This window comes from Protopterus annectens, chromosome 2.part0 (assembly GCF_019279795.1).
Source record: "Protopterus annectens isolate FY-2018-M chromosome 2.part0, PAN1.0, whole genome shotgun sequence".
Classification (NCBI taxonomy): domain Eukaryota; kingdom Metazoa; phylum Chordata; order Ceratodontiformes; family Protopteridae; genus Protopterus; species Protopterus annectens.
In genome coordinates, this window is record NC_056728.1 from 1,595,357,502 (window position 1) to 1,595,377,031 (window position 19,530).

Here is a 19,530-nt window from a genome sequence, read left to right on the forward strand (position 1 = left end):
CTTTCACCTACTGGCTTCTTCAGACGTACAAAGAACAATGCAATTACGCTGGTTAAATAGTCTCCCTATAAATCCTATTGGATAAGTCAGGTAATACCTTAAAAATATATCAACTCTCAAATAATTATTATAATTGTTATAGAAAACTAAGCAACAAAAAACTAATGACCTTGTCAGAGTTGCATAAACAAGTATCCTGTTAATCTACATAATACATATAAAAACGAATCAAGCTAAACTATCTGAGTACATAAAATACTGTGCTAGTAAATGTAGCTAGCATTATGAATAAAAATAAAAACATCATAATAATAAATACTGTCTAGCTGCATTACAGCATTAAAATGTTAAAAACATATGAAAACACGGGGAACCACATGCATAGACATGAAACTTGTCACTATTATGCAAAAAAATATATATATGGAAAACACTGTAAATATATAGGTGTATCATGGTGACACTGAATATTAATAAACAAATAAACAATGCTTAGGCAACACATCTACCAATACATCCTATAAATTACTAATATTTCATGGGTTTCCTACATCTCTTTTTCCTAAGCACAGGTTTGATGTTCACCCTCTCATTCAAACCGGGTGATCTATCAGATTTACACCTGATAATCCATTTCATTTCACATTCCAGAGTATAATTAACCAAATCCCCCCTCTGGAGTTCTCAAACACTTCTTGCTTCACAGAGAACATGAATGTATGTGACGGACCAGCATTCTTAACATGCTTAGCTAGTGCATTCGTATCTGTGCCCATTCTAATATGGTAAAGATGTTCCCTAACTCGTTCTCTCAAGGGTCTGTTGGTCTTACCTATATAGTATGAAGTGCACACTGAGCATCTAGCTAAGTATATCACATTTTTACTTGTGCAGTTAGTATTTGTGCTAAACTTGTAAATGTAATTGGTAGTAGGATGTACGAAGGTAGTAGAAGTATCAATGACTACGCATTGATTACATTTACCAAAGGGGACCGTATTGTGTCCAACGACACGAGGCTTAACATCTTTTTTCATTAACATCTTATAACATAACATACTTCTGAGGTTGGGTTTATTCTTATAAACAATCTTGGGTTCAGAACCTACCAACTCAGTAATCCGTTCGTCTAGCCTAAGTACCTCCCAATGCCTAATCAATGAGTCCTTAATCCAAAATGTGTCTCTGGTATAAAATAAAGGGGCTCTCACAACTTCTGCTAATATCCTACCACTATCAACCTCATTATCAGGTTGTTCAGAGAAATAGGGTTTAGCCAGTGTCCCTGAATTGGTGAACATTATTTAAAACATAATCAAACACTCTGTCACTATATCCTCTGTCAATGAACATAGTTCTAAGACGACTTATCTCCTCAACATACCCTTCAGTGCTAGGATTCAACCTAGATGCTCTCATTAATTGACTTTTCAAAATATTGTCAAAAATATACTTAGGATGCATACTCTGACGATGTAACAGAGTATTTCTATAGCATGACTTCCTGTGAATGGAAGTATTAATCAAACCTGAGGGTAGTCTAGTGATATTAACATCGAGGTAAGCAATAGAGTCCAATGAATAACATAATGTGGACTCCAAAAAATCAGTGGAGTTGTTTATCTCATCAACAAACAGTGACAGCAGTTCATCATCTCCATGCCATATGAAAAAAAGGTCATCCACAAACCTCTTATAGCAGCTAACCTTCTCTTTGAACCCTTTAGTATGAAAGAGGAATTCCATCTCCCATTGTGCCATCACAATGTTGGCATAGCTATTGGCACAAGGAGTGCCCATAGCTACGCCATCTTTCTGCAAAAACATCTCCTCTCCAAACATAAACACATTGTTTGTCAGAATGGTTTCCATAAAAAGACATAACATGTCAACCATACTATCAGTGTAAGAAGAGTGTGAATGCAAAAACTTCTGCATATACAAAATCCCTGTCTCATTAGGTATCTTAGTAAAGAGACTCACTACGTCCAAGGTCACTAAAATATATTCACAAGAGTCACTCACTAGTTTTAACTCATCATACAGATCCAAGAGGAATTGTTTGCTATCCTTAAGGATATGTGGGATCCTATTTACAAGGGGCCTGGTGTGATATTCAACATACATAGACATTGGTTCCGTGAGCCAACCTTGACCTGCAACTATGGGTCTCATGGGTGGCCTCTCTAAGGACTTGTGTACCTTAGGTAGGCCCTGAATAACAGGTATTCTGGGATTCAGAACCTTCAAGTAATTGTATAAACCAATGGGTATAATTTCTAATGACAACAATTCATCCAACATATTATATACCCCAACCATCATTTCAGTAATTGTGGCCATATTAACTCGCAGGTAAAATGTTTCATCATACAGAGATTCAGTCATAATATCCATATACCCATCAACATCCATAACTACTATCGGGCCACCTTTATCCGCTGGCCTTATAACAATGGATTTATCCATTTTCAGTGTATTAAGAGCTTGTCTCTGGTGATAATTCAAATTAAATCTACACTTGGTTCTATTACCATTCTCAAAATAGGTATAAATATCTTCCTCAACCAATCTTGAAAACACATCCAAAAGAGGATGTAATTGTGGTACATATGTGCTGTTAACACGAAACCCCATGTCTGTCACGCCTGCATTATCAATTCCATAATCCAGTTTCAACTGGATGTTCCTTACATATGTCTTAACATCCACAATAGAATCTACCAAATTTCCAGTGCTAGTAGGAATGAAGTTCAGGCCTCTAGCAAGTACTTGCTCTTCATATTGTGTCAGACTCCTGTTAGAAATGTTTATAACTAACGAACCCCTGCACGTTCCCACATTTTCTTTAAGGTTGGACCTTGCTGTTCCCAGTCTGAGCCTTTCCTTTTCTGTCGGCCCCTGCTCTTGGATCTCTCCCTCTCTACAAAGCGTGACTGTGCTATGGGGAAAGGGGTACACCCAGCTGGAATAGCAGGACTCTTGCTGGTCGAAATATTAGAGGAGAAATTGGGAGGTACTTCATTACTATGCGTCTTTCTCCTAACTACAACATCTGCATACACATGTTGTCCCACATTCCTATTGTTGTGTTCATCTAGACATGGTTCTAGTGTCTCACCATTATCCCCATGTGCAGGCAACTCATTGCCAGATGTAACCTCTTTAACAATAGACGTAAGACGTGTGTCGCTTTTAGCAAAATTATTAACTATTTTATCTAAAACATCAGTACAACCAGTGTTATCACTGTTCCTATTTGTGTAGTTGTACCCCTTTCCCCATAGCACAGTCACGCTTTGTAGGGAGGGAGAGATCCAAGAGCAGGGGCCGACAGAAAAGGAAAGGCTCAGACTGGGAACAGCAAGGTCCAACCTTAAAGAAAATGTGGGAACGTGCAGGGGTTCGTTAGTTATAAACATTTCTAACAGGAGTCTTACACAATATGAAGAGCAAGTACTTGCTAGAGGCCTAAACTTCATTCCTACTAGCACTGGAAATTTGGTAGATTCTATTGTGGATGTTAAGACATATGTAAGGAATATCCAGTTGAAACTGGATTATGGAATTGATAATGCAGGTGTGACAGACATGGGGTTTCGTGTTAACAGCACATATGTACCACAATTACATCCTCTTTTGGATGTGTTTTCAAGATTGGTTGAGGAAGATATTTATACCTATTTTGAGAATGGTAATAGAACTAAGTGTAGATTTAATTTGAATTATCACCAGAGACAAGCTCTTAACACACTGAAAATGGATAAATCCATTGTTATAAGGCCAGCGGATAAAGGTGGCCCGATAGTAGTTATGGATGTGGATGGGTATATGGATATTATGACTGAAGCTTTGTATGATGAAACATTTTACCTGCGAGTTAATATGGCCACAATTACTGAAATGATGGTTGGGGTATATAACATGTTGGATGAATTGTTGTCATTAGAAATTATACCCATTGGTTTATACAATTACTTGAAGGTTCTGAATCCCAGAATACCTGTTATTCAGGGCCTACCTAAGGTACACAAGTCCTTAGAGAGGCCACCCATGAGACCCATAGTTGCAGGTCAAGGTTGGCTCACGGAACCGTCTATGTATGTTGAATATCACACCAGGCCCCTTGTAAATAGGATCCCACATATCCTTAAGGATAGCAAACAATTCCTCTTGGATCTGTATGATGAGTTAAAACTAGTGAGTGACTCTTGTGAATATATTTTAGTGACCTTGGACGTAGTGAGTCTCTTTACTAAGATACCTAATGAGACAGGGATTTTGTATATGCAGAAGTTTTTGCATTCACACTCTTCTTATACTGATAGTATGGTTGACATGTTATGTCTTTTTATGGAAACCATTTTGACAAACAATGTGTTTATGTTTGGAGAGGAGATGTTTTTGCAGAAAGATGGCGTAGCTATGGGCACTCCCTGTGCCAATAGCTACGCCAACATTGTGATGGCACAATGGGAGATGGAATTCCTCTTTCATACTAAAGGGTTCAAAGAGAAAGTTAGCTGCTATAAGAGGTTTGTGGATGACCTTTTTTTCATATGGCATGGAGATGTTGAACTGCTGTCACTGTTTGTTGATGAGATAAACAACTCCACTGATTTTTTGGAGTTCACATTATGTTATTCATTGGACTCTATTGCTTACCTCGATGTTAATATCACTAGACTACCCTCAGGTTTGATTAATACTTCCATTCACAGGAAGTCATGCTATAGAAATACTCTGTTACATCGTCAGAGTATGCATCCTAAGTATATTTTTGACAATATTTTGAAAAGTCAATTAATGAGAGCATCTAGGTTGAATCCTAGCACTGAAGGGTATGTTGAGGAGATAAGTCGTCTTAGAACTATGTTCATTGACAGAGGATATAGTGACAGAGTGTTTGATTATGTTTTAAATAATGTTCACCAACTCAGGGACACAGTGGCTAAACCTTATTTCTCTGAACAACCTGATAATGAGGTTGATAGTGGTAGGATATTAGCAGAAGTTGTGAGAGCCCCTTTATTTTATACCAGAGACACATTTTGGATTAAGGACCCATTGATTAGGCATTGGGAGGTACTTAGGCTAGACGAACGGATTACTGAGTTGGTAGGTTCTGAACCCAAGATTGTTTATAAGAATAAACCCAACCTCAGAAGTATGTTATGTTATAAGATGTTAATGAAAAAAGATGTTAAGCCTCGTGTCGTTGGACACAATACGGTCCCCTGTGGTAAATGTAATCAATGCGTAGTCATTGATACTTCTACTACCTTCGTACATCCTACTACCAATTACATTTACAAGTTTAGCACAAATACTAACTGCACAAGTAAAAATGTGATATACTTAGCTAGATGCTCAGCGTGCACTTCATACTATATAGGTAAGACCAATAGACCCTTGAGAGAACGAGTTAGGGAACATCTTTACCATATTAGAATGGGCACAGATACGAATGCACTAGCTAAGCATGTTAAGAATGCTGGTCCGTCACATACATTCATGTTCTCTGTGATGCAAGAAGTGTTTGAGAACTCCAGAGGGGGGATTTGGTTAATTATACTCTGGAATGTGAAATGAAATGGATTATCAGGTGTAAATCTGATAGATCACCCGGTTTGAATGAGAGGGTGAACATCAAACCTGTGCTTAGGAAAAAGAGATGTAGGAAACCCATGAAATATTAGTAATTTATAGGATGTATTGGTAGATGTGTTGCCTAAGCATTGTTTATTTGTTTATTAATATTCAGTGTCACCATGATACACCTATATATTTACAGTGTTTTCCATATATATATTTTTTTGCATAATAGTGACAAGTTTCATGTCTATGCATGTGGTTCCCCGTGTTTTCATATGTTTTTAACATTTTAATGCTGTAATGCAGCTAGACAGTATTTATTATTATGATGTTTTTATTTTTATTCATAATGCTAGCTACATTTACTAGCACAGTATTTTATGTACTCAGATAGTTTAGCTTGATTCGTTTTTATATGTATTATGTAGATTAACAGGAGACTTGTTTATGCAACTCTGACAAGGTCATTAGTTTTTTGTTGCTTAGTTTTCTATAACAATTATAATAATTATTTGAGAGTTGATATGTTTTTAAGGTATTACCTGACTTATCCAATAGGATTTATAGGGAGACTATTTAACCAGCGTAATTGCATTGTTCTTTGTACGTCTGAAGAAGCCAGTAGGTGAAAGCGCTAACGTGTTCTAATAAACTAGTTTTTACATGTACGAATGACTGTAGCATTCCTCCTTGAAATACAGACTTGCATCTAACTTAAAGAAGTTTAGTTCTGTGATTATTGGATTCGACAGTATTTCTGCCTGGAACTCCACGTATACGTTTGGAATTGGCTATTTTTATTATTTTTTACTTCGTGAGTTCCGTGCTCCGTTGACTTGGTGCACTCATTTGTGTAGATATGTATGGAATGTCATTTTTATAACCCTTTTTTATTTTTTTTATTTTTTTTTTTTTTGTAGAGCAAGGACTGCTGGGGAAGGTGGTTCGCAATAGATTCGGGAGGCAAGAATGGAAAGTTAGCAGTCAAAGACATATAGGACATACAAGACAGACGGGGATGATAATATTCACAAGAGGCTGGCAGACACCATGTTTGAGGTCAGGCAGGGGACACTGGAGGTGCATGTGTATGATCACAGTGAGAATCTAGTTCACACCCTCAGAACTGTCATCGATGTTATCACTGACTCCCAACACAGATTTCTGAGTCAGGGCTGGATGGGGCATCGACTTTGCTGCTTGACACAGGACTTTCTCTACTCTGCTGATTCAGTCCTGAAGCCCGTCTCCAGCCCTGTTAGCTCCCGACGGGTGATAAAATCACCACCTCCACTAGTGCTACTCACAGTGGGTACAACTGCACCAGCCACCCCAAAGCAAAGTTACCTGCTGCAGTTAGGACAGGTAGTACATGAGATGTGGAGGCAATGTTGACAGGTTGGAATCCAGATGTGCTAGATGTGTGTACTGTTTGTGGTGGTATGTCGAAAGCCCCCTGTAGAGAGTTGGCAGTGCAATCCGCTGTGGTTGTTCCAGCTCCCTGTGCTGACGGTCATTTGTGTTGTGGCAGCATTTTTTCTATATAAAATAAAAAAAATAAAAGCAAAAATAAATAAATAATAAACAGACATATCGGGTGAAGGAGATATAACATATAATAATACCAATTCCACATCATTCTAATAGTTCAAACATAAAGTCAGATTGACAGATACACATGGAAAACTTTGGCATATCCAAATATGATATTAAGCAATAAATATATCATAAATATATCCGTCTTAGTACTATTATATATCTTAAGCAAACATTTAGAGGACTATGATATATAAAACATATGCATTCCAATTAAAGAAATCCATTTATAAATATGTAAATTTGTAATGGTGCTTAATGATTGTAAAAAATAGATTTTATGTACTACTATGTCATAAGGGCTAATTGCCGCTGCTGCTTGGACTTTAGCTAAGCTGATTTACACGTTGAGTAAGGCAATAATCAAAAGCTACTTGAACAGGCATGTATGTTTCATATATAGTTAAGGAATGCTGTGTGTGTGCCTCAAGCTCATATGCCAATGCCCTGAAATTTAGTGTAACTAACTAAATTTCAGATGTATTATGATCATGCGTGCATTCATACCTGAGCATACGTACCCTGCGCCGCTCAGAGCTATGTCAGGTGTTCTTGATGCTTCTCCCTATCTGTAGCTATATCTTCAGCAGCTGTATAGAACTGACGACAGAAAAAAGCATAACGAAAAAGCATATTGTCTTGCCAAGCCATGGTGTTGTATTGACTGGTGATGGGTCAGTATGCTTATACAATTCATGGGGTGTCAGCAGTTCTAAATTCTGCCTCTCATCAACTCAGGAGGTCCAGCTTGTACCTCTTCATGTCACAGTAATGGCAATGACATTGTTCACCAGTGCATCAAATGCCAGTTATACTGGTGACAGCTTTGGTCAAGCCATTCCAAGCCTCAGTCTTGTACTGAGACACAGTATAGTCTTCTTGCAGAAGCCTACAGCTGTAGATCTTTATGAAGAGGGTGACAAAGATTCTGGATTCCTCCTGACACCACCTTTGGGCTCTAAATGGAACACCACGCTCATATTTGCCACCATGTCTTCTGAAGAATCTCTAGAAATATGGCAGTGAATTGGTGCCCAATTAGAATCGCTCTTGTACCAGCCTATGCAGAACAATGGACAACCTTGCCAGTGGCATTTGCATGGTAGAAAGCAATAAATAAATAAATAAACAAATAATAATAAAATAAAAAAAGTTCTGGCACAGAACTTCATTACGATTGCTACCACACTGAATATGTAGAATATGGCAGTGAGAGTTGGAAATGTGCGATACTTAGTGTATGTACACAAGTTCCACTGTGAAACCCTGCAATGTTTTTTTTTTTTTACAAATGATATCTGAATTGCCTTACAAAGGTTATATTGTCACATCCTGCCATGTTATCTGGTATGGTGGATGGTAAACATAAATACACTCTTGTGACACAATGATATGACATAACATATTCTACGATATTGGTAATAATCAGTACTGGTAATAGATACAATTATATAATTTGGGACATTGGCTACAACATGAGATTTAAACCCATGACTAAAAAGAAGGCTAAACTGCTAAATGATTCTTATTAACTATTAATGACACAGGAAAACTCAATTTTCAGCTTGTAGGTTGAAGTATAACAATTCCAACAGGAGGGGAGATATAATAATGACAAGACTCTATGTGTTTGATTTTCACTTGTTATGTTACTGGTCCTATATGCATATGCCACTATTTATTGCTGTCAATCAATTCCCAATGCATTGATTTGAATGAGCTCAGCAAAACATGTTGAGTAAGGTGCCATACATACTTTACATGACGTACTATACTGCATACCTAAAAGTGATATTTGTGTTTTACACTTTTTCAAATAAGATTGTGAAGATTTTATATATGCAAGACTAGTTTAAATTACCCATGATCATTGTTATGCCTAACACAAGTCATACAGAGTATAGTTAACTTATTTAACCTTCACTACACAGACATGTGTTGCAAATTTTATTTTGCAACGACATTTGTACTTCATATTCAGTTCTTTATTTGACAATATAGCCATTCTGATTCCCTAAGTAAAACTATTTGCAGTCTGAATTTAAACCATGCATTATCTCTGGTATTATTTCAAACATATTGCAGTAATACCTTGAGCCACGGAGAATGTTACTTAATATGTATATTTTCTTCACTCACTACTGTCCACTGTACTGAAAGAAGCTTACCTGCGTTAGTCTCATTTGTGCTAATGACAGCATCCCAAATTCCCAAATTAAAATGTTCAGTTTTTGCCATGGGAAATGAACTGTGGTTGACTGATAGTCAACAGTGGGCATTGTCAACCATTGTGTAACAGCAGAAGACAAAAACATAAAGAATTCATAAAAACAATAAGCAGGGTGCTGATTTATTCAGGTGGTGGCCTTTTAAAATATCCAGCACTGAATCCAGCACCTATGGCTTTCCTTGACACATTCAATCTTTTAACAGTGTTTGCTACATGATAACTTGCATTTCTGTTACATATCATCATACCTTCATATAGTGACACTTCTTGTAGAAGGGGGTCACACAGAAGACTAATCTCATTTTGTATACAGCACATTCAAGTAAGAAATGCACCTTTATAAAGGAAATGTCTTACTGTCATGATTACTACTTCTGACATATGTCGAATGGTTTGGAATAATTATCCATATTTCAACAGTCACTGTGTTGCTGATTTTATTTCCTCACACCTTAGTCCATATTATATTTGTTGCATCATACCTATAAATATATAGTATGACTAATAATAATATTTGAGTTTCCAACATAGAAACATTTGTGTAACTAAACAGCAAATTCAGAATGTCAAAAACAAACCATCAAAACTTGGAGAACCCTGCATGATTGGTGCTTTTACTTGTATATGACTGTGTTAACACCTTGAGCCATAGAACAAGTTTTATAGCAGGTGTATTTTCTTCATTCAGTATTGTCCAGTGTGCTGATAGAAGTACAATATCACCAGCCTCATTTGTGCTACTGATGCCATTCAAATTTTTTTTTTCAGGTTTTGTCTTGGGAAGTGAACTGTCATCAACTGCTAGTGACTGCTGACTTTCAACAAATGCAATGCAAATCACAGCACAAAGAATGAAACCAAAAAAATCCATAAAAAAGGAAACATCTCTGTGTGATGATTTCTCAACTCTGTGGCCTTCTATCATTAAAATGGAGACATTAAGGATCCTTAGTTTTACCCAGGTATCACCCCCCCTCTAGATTTGAATCTTAAAATTATGGCACTAACATGAAACATTGAGAAAATTAACAGTATGTGCCACATATAGAGAGATATTTATGAGAAAGCGAAAGTAGAACACTTATACTCCATATCTGACATGGTAACACTTTACATTAATGGAACAATATATCTATTTTCTCAATGTTGTCCTTTGTTATTTCAAAGTAGCTGTCTGGATGAATCTGATATTTGCAAAAGTTAACCTAAGAAATCACGTGGAGCGTGGCCAAGATGCCGATAGGCTAGCAGCACAGTTTTCTTGCTCTGCTACTCTATTTCTATTTCTAACAGGAAATTTTATTTTTATAATATCCTAAACCAATATTTTTGAACAAAAAACAGTTACCTGATACTATATAGAAGGATATTATCTAAAAACATTTTTCTAAGTATTTTAATTTTTTCATGTCAAATTATTCATTTGAAAGGTCTGTACCAGTAGCTGTGAAATGAATCATTCAAAGACAATCTCTCAGTACTTACCTTTAAAGAAAGAACTCTAATCTGTTCTTTCTAACAAACAAGGATTGTCTTTAAAAATGGACAGAATGGATAACAAACTTGACAGCTTGAAAGAAAAATGTACCAAACTGATGGAACAGATACACAAGATTTTAAAACAACAGAAAGCTTAGATATCTGGAATGGAAGCTGCCCTTAATGACATAAAAGGCAGAGTATCTGACGATGAAAACAACGCTAAATTTCTACTGCAACAGAACACTTTATTACTAAACAAAACTGATGACTTAGAGAACAGATGCAGGAGAAATAACATTTGTATTTTTGGACTGCCTGAAAAAGTGGAAGGAGAAATATGGTCAACTGTCCTACTGCCCGGCTTCCTAAAACTCTGAATTTATATGAAGTTATGTTGTATGATATAGAAAGAGCACACAGGTCTCTAGTTTCTAATTCATCAAAAACTAACTCTTCACAGAGATAAGTTATTAAGGTCTTCTCATCTCAAGACAAAGAGCTAATACTTAAAACATCCTGGTTCAAATCTCCTATTAAAGTGAATGACAAACTAATAAGGTTTGATAATGACTATTCCAATGCTGTGATGACTAAAAGGAAAAAAATGTTTTGCCTCTTATACAATAACTTAAGAAAAGACAGTTTACGGTGCATTTGATCTTTCCTGCCAGGCTCAAAATATTCCTTTCAGGTGAAATTGGACTTTAAAGATTCAGACTATGTGCTGTCATTTAAAAAAAAAAAAAAAAAAAATCTAGACCAAACTGAAGATATGGACTGGAACAATAGTACTTTGAAGAGAAAAGCAGAAGTAAATACCTGGAAATCCAATGAGTAGAGAAGAAACTAAAGGACAAATGACTTTTAGCTTTAATATAACATTGATATTAACTGTTTTAATAACAAAATTATTTTTCCATGAGAAACTTTACCAATTCAGTTACTGGAGATATAGGTGAAAAGAAGGAAACAAGGATTTACTTCTCTACATGGTAAATAAATGTAAATTTTTATTTTCCTATATGTATTGCTAAGATAATATTCTATATTTTATTTTGCATATTAAATATATGCCATAACTTAATAAGTATTAAGAAATTAATTATTTAACTAATAATAAGCTTTCTTTACATATATATCCTTGTTTCCTTTCTTCATATATGTGCCACATAAATATGAAAGCTATAGCTAATGATAGCATAACATAATACCAAGTTGCTTACAGTACATTAAAGAAGTGTGTTGTGAATGGAAGAAAAAAAGACCAATAAATCAACCAAACACTGTGCCAAAGGAAAAACAGCTTAAATCATTTTAACTTTAAGTGCTTTCATCATGTTTAATGCCGAGCTTCAGAAGAATGTTCTGATGAAGTTTGGCATTAAACCTGATGAAAGCACTTAACCTTAACATGACTTGAGCCATTTTTCCTTTGGCACAGTGTTTGGCTGTTTTACTGTGTTGTGAATGGACAGAATGTTTATGGTGTTTTTAACTTTTAACTCTTAACTCACATGTCATGATTGATTGGAATAGTGAGGTGTTGTGTGAATGAGATTTGGATGTTCTTTCTTTAAGAGATATGAGATTGTTATTCTGTTTATGAGTGCTTCTTTATTAATATAGTGATAAAATGGTGAGTGTATGCAGTGTGTATGAAGCTGTTTTCTTCTTTTCCTATTTTTTTTCTTTTTTTTTTTTTTCTTATATAGTCTTAACCTTGATGTTTGGTGCCTGTGTATTCACTGGCAAGAGGTTGGGAAAGGAAAAATACAGTAGTGAAAACAATTTCTGTGTTTTAATGCTGGGATTTCACTTCAGAAGCTCCCCTGCTAGGATAGATATACAAAAAAAAAAAAAAAAAAAGAAGAGAAAAGAAAGAGAGAGTGATGATACCAAATAGTTACAACAAAAATAAAATGCTAATAAGAAGTGTTACAGCATAGGTTCTAAAATAGCAGGGAGCAGGTTGGTTTTAATCACTTATACAGCCTTCTTTTTCAGTATAACATGAATGAACGTTGTTTACTGACAGTGGCATTTCCCTCTCACAGAGCAGGTTCTAATAGAATGTTGCTTTCCTGTCCTTTTATCTCAGGAGACAATTTATACATAGATCGTTGTGTGTGTGTGTGTGTGTGTGTGTGTGTGTGTGTGTGTGTGTGTGTGTGTGTGTGTGTGTAAGAAATACTGGATACAATATTCTTTTATGCTTGATTTTAACACACAAATTAAGTACAAACTAGTAAGAAGGTGGCAATTAATTTGCACTCTGCATTACATTTACCTCAAAATTACAATTTCAACATGTGTAAAACATGTATTTCTCTCTAAGTTATATAATCTACTTTATAGTATTGTGGCATCATAGACAGTATAGAATTCCTTCAAATCAACTTTTATCCTAAGATATTATATTATACAAATTGCATTCTGTTCTATTAATTTAAAGAAGGCAAGATTATCTTATTTATGCATGTTGATGTCAGCCCCTTGCTTGGTTGACTTGTTCTGCATATGTGGGCAATAGATATGTATATGTTTATGACAATGGTTGTGGTGGTGATCTGTGTTGATTTCTGTGTGGATGTGTTTTATTGAGCAGGAAATGAGAAGCTCAAATACATGGCAATATTAGAAGCTCATGCTCAAAAGTTAATTGAAAGTCTGGCACATAGTAAATTTCCACAAAATGAGACAAAATTGTATAGTCATTTTGATAAGCTGGGAATTTATTTGTCTCTTAAAAAAACATTGTACTATAGTGGGTATGCTGCCAACCATATGTTATCCCTCAGTACAAATATAATTCTGGCAACATATTAGTTATTTTAGACATCACAGTTACTCTTTTATCATTTTATATCTCATAGTATGTTCTAGTGAATATGATATCCTATTTATAGAATGGATACATTTTGAAAGATAATTGTATATGCAAGTCATCACAAAGATTTTTTTGAGAAGTTTATTTGCTCTTTGAAATATCATGTGTTTCTGCCATAATATCCAAGCATGTACAGTCATGTAGTTAGAATTGAATTTAAATAGTTAACTAGTTAGTCACATTATTAATACTGTATAATAGCATTTTAGTAGTATAGCAAGATTGTTATAAACAATGTTATATGTATTGTCTTTTATCTATGTTAATCACTGTTTTTCTCAGAACTGAAATAAATTATTGGATTTATTATAATACTATATAGGCTCTTATAAATAGAATAGAACCAAATGACTACAAGAGCTACTATACTTTGTAGTTTATAAGTTTTATAGCAAGCAAATGCGTGTTTATAATCTGAATATTATGTGTGTACTATCTCCTTTTAATTTTGTTAAATAAGTCAGACCTTTAATATATCATAATTTTAAAAGTAGTAGAGTGATGATAGATACTTATTTGTGGCTAGATGATAGTGTTTGAATAGGGTTGCTATCCAAACTAGGAGTTTTAAACTCCATGGGGGATGGGAAAGAACAGTGAATGTATAATAGTTTACAAATTAATTCTTTTTTTTTTTTTGGTATCTACTATTCTTGATAGAAAGTTTACAGTTAATCTGAATTATCTTATATTTATATCTATGAGGAAACAGTTCACTGGATATAATAATAGTTTTTTCAGTATCATATTATTTACAAATGTATGAGGGTATCATATATAATATTTATTTTTTCCTATTTCGGTAGTATGGCTGACTTGAAATGCATATCAGTTAATATCAAGGGATTAAATAATGGTTGTAAAAGGGGTAGTTTATACAATTTTTAAAAAATATATTTCATTCCTAAGTTATCCTTTTACAAGAAACACATTTAATTAAAGAGAATTTGGACAGACTTAATATTAAACACTATTCTGTATTGACTATCTCTCTTTATAAACAAAAGAGAAGAGGGGTGGCTACTTTATGGAAAAATTATTTTCCTGTACCTAAAATCCTGAATACATTTAGTGATGAAAAAGGCATGTTTTGTTCAGTGAGTTTACAGATTCAAATGAAACTATTCACTTTTATTAATATCTATTGGATATCTGGATTGGGAATACAAACAGTTAAACAACAGTAGGGGAAATAATATGAATATGAAAGGGAAGCATTATTTTTGCAGGCAACATTAATTGTATTTTGTCTGGAAAGAATATCAACACTAGCTGTAAAAGGAAGAAACCTGTCTCAGTCAAGGCTTTGATGGAATTCACTGACCTATACAGTATGAGAGACATAAATGAGTTTTTAATATCAGACTCACTCTTGTTTACACATTTTTCACACCAGCATTGGACACAATCATGAATAGAGTATATATTTCAAATGAGATCATCAGAAGAACATATAAAATTAGAGCAGTCTCTTGCCCACTGTCAGATCATAATATGATAACATTTGAAGTTAAACTGAATTCTAGCAAAAACATCCCAGTTAAAAGGATTTCTGCATATATAACCAATATGAAAGAATTGAAGGTTTTCTTTACTAAAGAAATTTAAACTTTTATTGAAATTAATTATACAGGTAATGCCTCAGAGATTTTTGTATGAGACTCTTTAAAAACATACATTTGTGGCAAAATTACAAGTTGGTATTGACAAAAAAAAACAATGGGATAAAGAATTGATAGATTTACAGGAAAAATTTGATAAGTTAAAATTAGATAGTCAAAAAAGGAAATAATAACAGAAGAAATAAATAGCTTAGACAGTACATATTTAGAAATTTTACAATATAAAACTATGATAAATTTAGAAAATATTAAAATAACTATTTATTCCATAAATCCTAAATCCATGTATAAATTGGCTACTAGAACAAAAATGATTGCTAAATCTAACCACATCAAATAAATATACTCCTGTAGTAGCAAAGATAAGGTTACTGAAATAGAAGATATTATGGATGTTTTCCTGCTCATTTTAACAAGATTAATCATCACAAATCAACAATGGTTACACAAGATCTAATTAAACATTTATAAAAATATACAGAAAATAGACTGTCAGAGGATCAAATAAAAATAATTGACAAGCATATGTCAATGTCTGAACTCAAAATTCAAATTAATAAATTAAAATTCAATAAAGCACCTGGAAATGACAGTATAATATCTGAATTATACAGAATTATTACTAAGGATGCTTTGAACATTTTACTAGAGGTATTTTCAATAGTTAAAGGACTTATGAAGGTACCACCATCCTGGAAATACACTCTAATATCCCCAATTTTAAAATCTGACAAGGACTTAACACACCATTCTTCATATAGACCAATTTCATTATTAAATGTAGATTATAAAATATTCATGCCTCTAGAATAAAACAAGTTCTTCCAGTGCTGATAGACAATGATCAGACTGGGTTTATAATGAACAGGAACACCTATGACAATATCAAGAGAATACTATCAATAATTGATTATACTTCTTCTTTTGGCTTTTCCCGGTTAGGGGTCACCACAGCGGATCATCTGTCTGCTCATGATTGGCAGTGGAGTTTTACTGTGTCGAGTTGCCTGCCCAGTGCCCAACCTTCCACTGAAGGTGCGCACACACACACACACACACACACACACACACACACACACACACACACACACACACACTCACACCTAGGGCCAATTTGGAGTTTCCAATCCACCTATAGCATGTCTTTGGGATGTGGGAGGAAACCGGACCACCCGGAGGAAACCCACGTGACCACAGGGAGGACATGCAGACTCCGCACAGAAGGCATCCCAGCCAAGAATCGAACTGGAGAACCTCTTGCTGAGAGGCGACAGTGCTAACCATTGCACCACCATGGCCGCCCATCAATAATTGATTATACTAATATTCAAAAAAAGAATTAACTTTGGTTAGTGGATATCAATAGTGCATTTAATTCAGTTAATTGGGACCACTTACAATTAACCAAACTTCTCTATGAAAAATCCTTTGCATACATTAAGATAGGCTCATATACTTCCAAATAAATCATAATTACTTAGGGTACTAAACAGGGTTGTCCCTTGCCCCCATTGCTGTTTGCTCTAGTTATAGACCCTTTTGCAAATTATATAAGATCAAATAAAAACATCAAAGGCATACTAATAAATAATGATTTAATCATCAAAATACAATTATATGCAGATGACATCGTATTAACCTTGACTAATTGCAATTCTTCTTTTATTGCAGTATTCCAAGCAATGGAAATATTCCAGAAGAAATTGGGACTCAGCTTTAATGAAAATAAGACTAAACTGCTACCTGTTAAGTATAATATTAATAAAATAGATAAGAAAGTACATAAATACATTGTGAAAGATGGTAAAAACACTTACTTAGGGACAATCTTGTCTGATAATATTAAAGATATAACAACCCTTAATTGTAATAGTAACTTAAATTCCATAAAACAAACTAAAGGGAATAATTTTTTCACCATTTAAGAGAGACTTTCTTAATCAAAATGATTATCCTTCCTAAAATTCAGTATATAATTCAATCTTTATCCACCCTACACCCAAAAATATACATAAAAGAGTACAATTCTTTGTTTCTGATATTTTCATGTTTTTTTAATAAGCCTAGAATGGCTTTAATTCATTACATTAGAGATTTAGCATTGGGTGGTATTGGTCTTCCAGATTTACAATTATATACCTTATCCTCAATTGCTAAGATAATAATTTCTTGGTTAAATAACAATTATAATGCCAAATGAAAAGATATTCAGGGAGGTATTTGGTGTAAATCCAGTAATTTAGAAAAACACAAAAAACACCTTGTAGTAGATAAATGGTTTAGCAGTAATCAAAACTTCAATAATTAAACCAAAAAGAAACTGCTATCACCAACACAGCTGGAAAGTATAATTGTTTTTAGCCATGTTGGAGATAGCAGTTTCTTTTTTGCTTAATTAAATCCAATAATGTAACAAAATCATGTTATACTAAAATAGCTACTAATAAATTTCATTGGTTAGTAAAATACTAATTTATAGAAAACAAAACAGTTAACTCTTATTATATTAATATGATAATGACCGCCTTTAAATTTTCATTTTCAGAAACTCTGAATATAAAGTATGGATTTTCTTTGTATTTCAAATTGTCTATACTCAAAATAGTATTAATGCATTTAATTTAACAACAATAGCTACATTTAAAGACAAAAACCTGTTATACTGGTATCAATTACTAGACAAATGGAAGTTACAAAATGCTGACTATATCATTAATAAATTTGAGCTAAGCACAGATATGTGGTTAGGAATTCAACACTCTAGACAATTAGTTTAAGCAACCTATAGTTAGAAATTATTTCCCCACATTCATTGATCTACTCATTATTCTAATGCACCAGAATATAATTGGAAAAGGATTTCTATCTAAAGTATATAAGGTACTTAAGAAATTAACAGCATGTCACAGAGAAAGCAATTGGGATTATTTTAGACTTGTTAATAGTAACTCCCCAAGTGAAGATGACAAAAAATAATACTCTAATATTCAAAATAAACTACTTCATCACTAAGGTGGAGGATATTCTCTTGGAAGTTCTTACATAGAACCTTTATCACACCACATTAAATTGAATTGATGTTTAATAAAGGCATAGGGTGTTGGAGATGTAAACTAATTGTTAAAGGTGACTGGAAACATATGTTTTACAACTGTATAAAACTTAAAACATATTGAGATAATATGAATTATCTCTCTTACAGTCTGTTTTAATGATAACTTTATGCTGACCAAATAGGTTCATAGAGTAGTACTAGGCTAATTGCCCTTGTGGGCCATTTTAAGCCTAGCCAGTTACCCCATGTGAGAATCAAACTCTGCACCTTGTGCCTGCAAAGTAGACACCTTAACCATTATGCCAACCCCCCTCTCTTATTTTAATACACCTATTCACAGTTGTGTCATGAAAATAATACCCTCAAACAAAATGCCCTCTTTTATGGACTATCTTAACATTAACAAGAAAAGTCATCACCAAGAACTGAAAGAATCAGACCACTCCTAATATGAAGGAATTTGTACAATTGGGAACTGACATTTGTCATCTTGAACTTATCAAGACAAGAACATCTAGAACAATGATGGCGAACCTATGACAGGTGTCAAAGGTGACATGCCATGATATTTTCTGTGACACACCAGTGTTCTCCAATACCAGAGTTACCAAAGAAACTGAATGAACAAAAATACAAGGAATATGTGACCCTGTACTTATCTATTAAAATTCAACAACAAAAATGTCATTGATTGATAATCAATCAAATGCAATGTGTTCCATATTTTTTCAGTTCAGTTCAAAATTACTATTAAAAGTAGGGTAATTTTTTGGTGCACTATTTTAAGCTCAATTATCATTGTGCATATCATTTTCCCTATTGTAATTCACTGAGTTTTCTTTTTCTTTTTTAATACATAGCAGCACACATGACTGGACCATACTTTTTTAAATAAATGAATATATAAAGAATTGTTTCTCTTTTGTTCGAGGGGGAATGACACTCCAGCAGAGTCACGAAAGACATTTTCTGAATTTCTGACACATGGAGCCCAAAAGGTTTGCCATCACTGAAATCACCTCTTCATATAATATATGGTTGAAATTCAGAGAATTGCTGGATA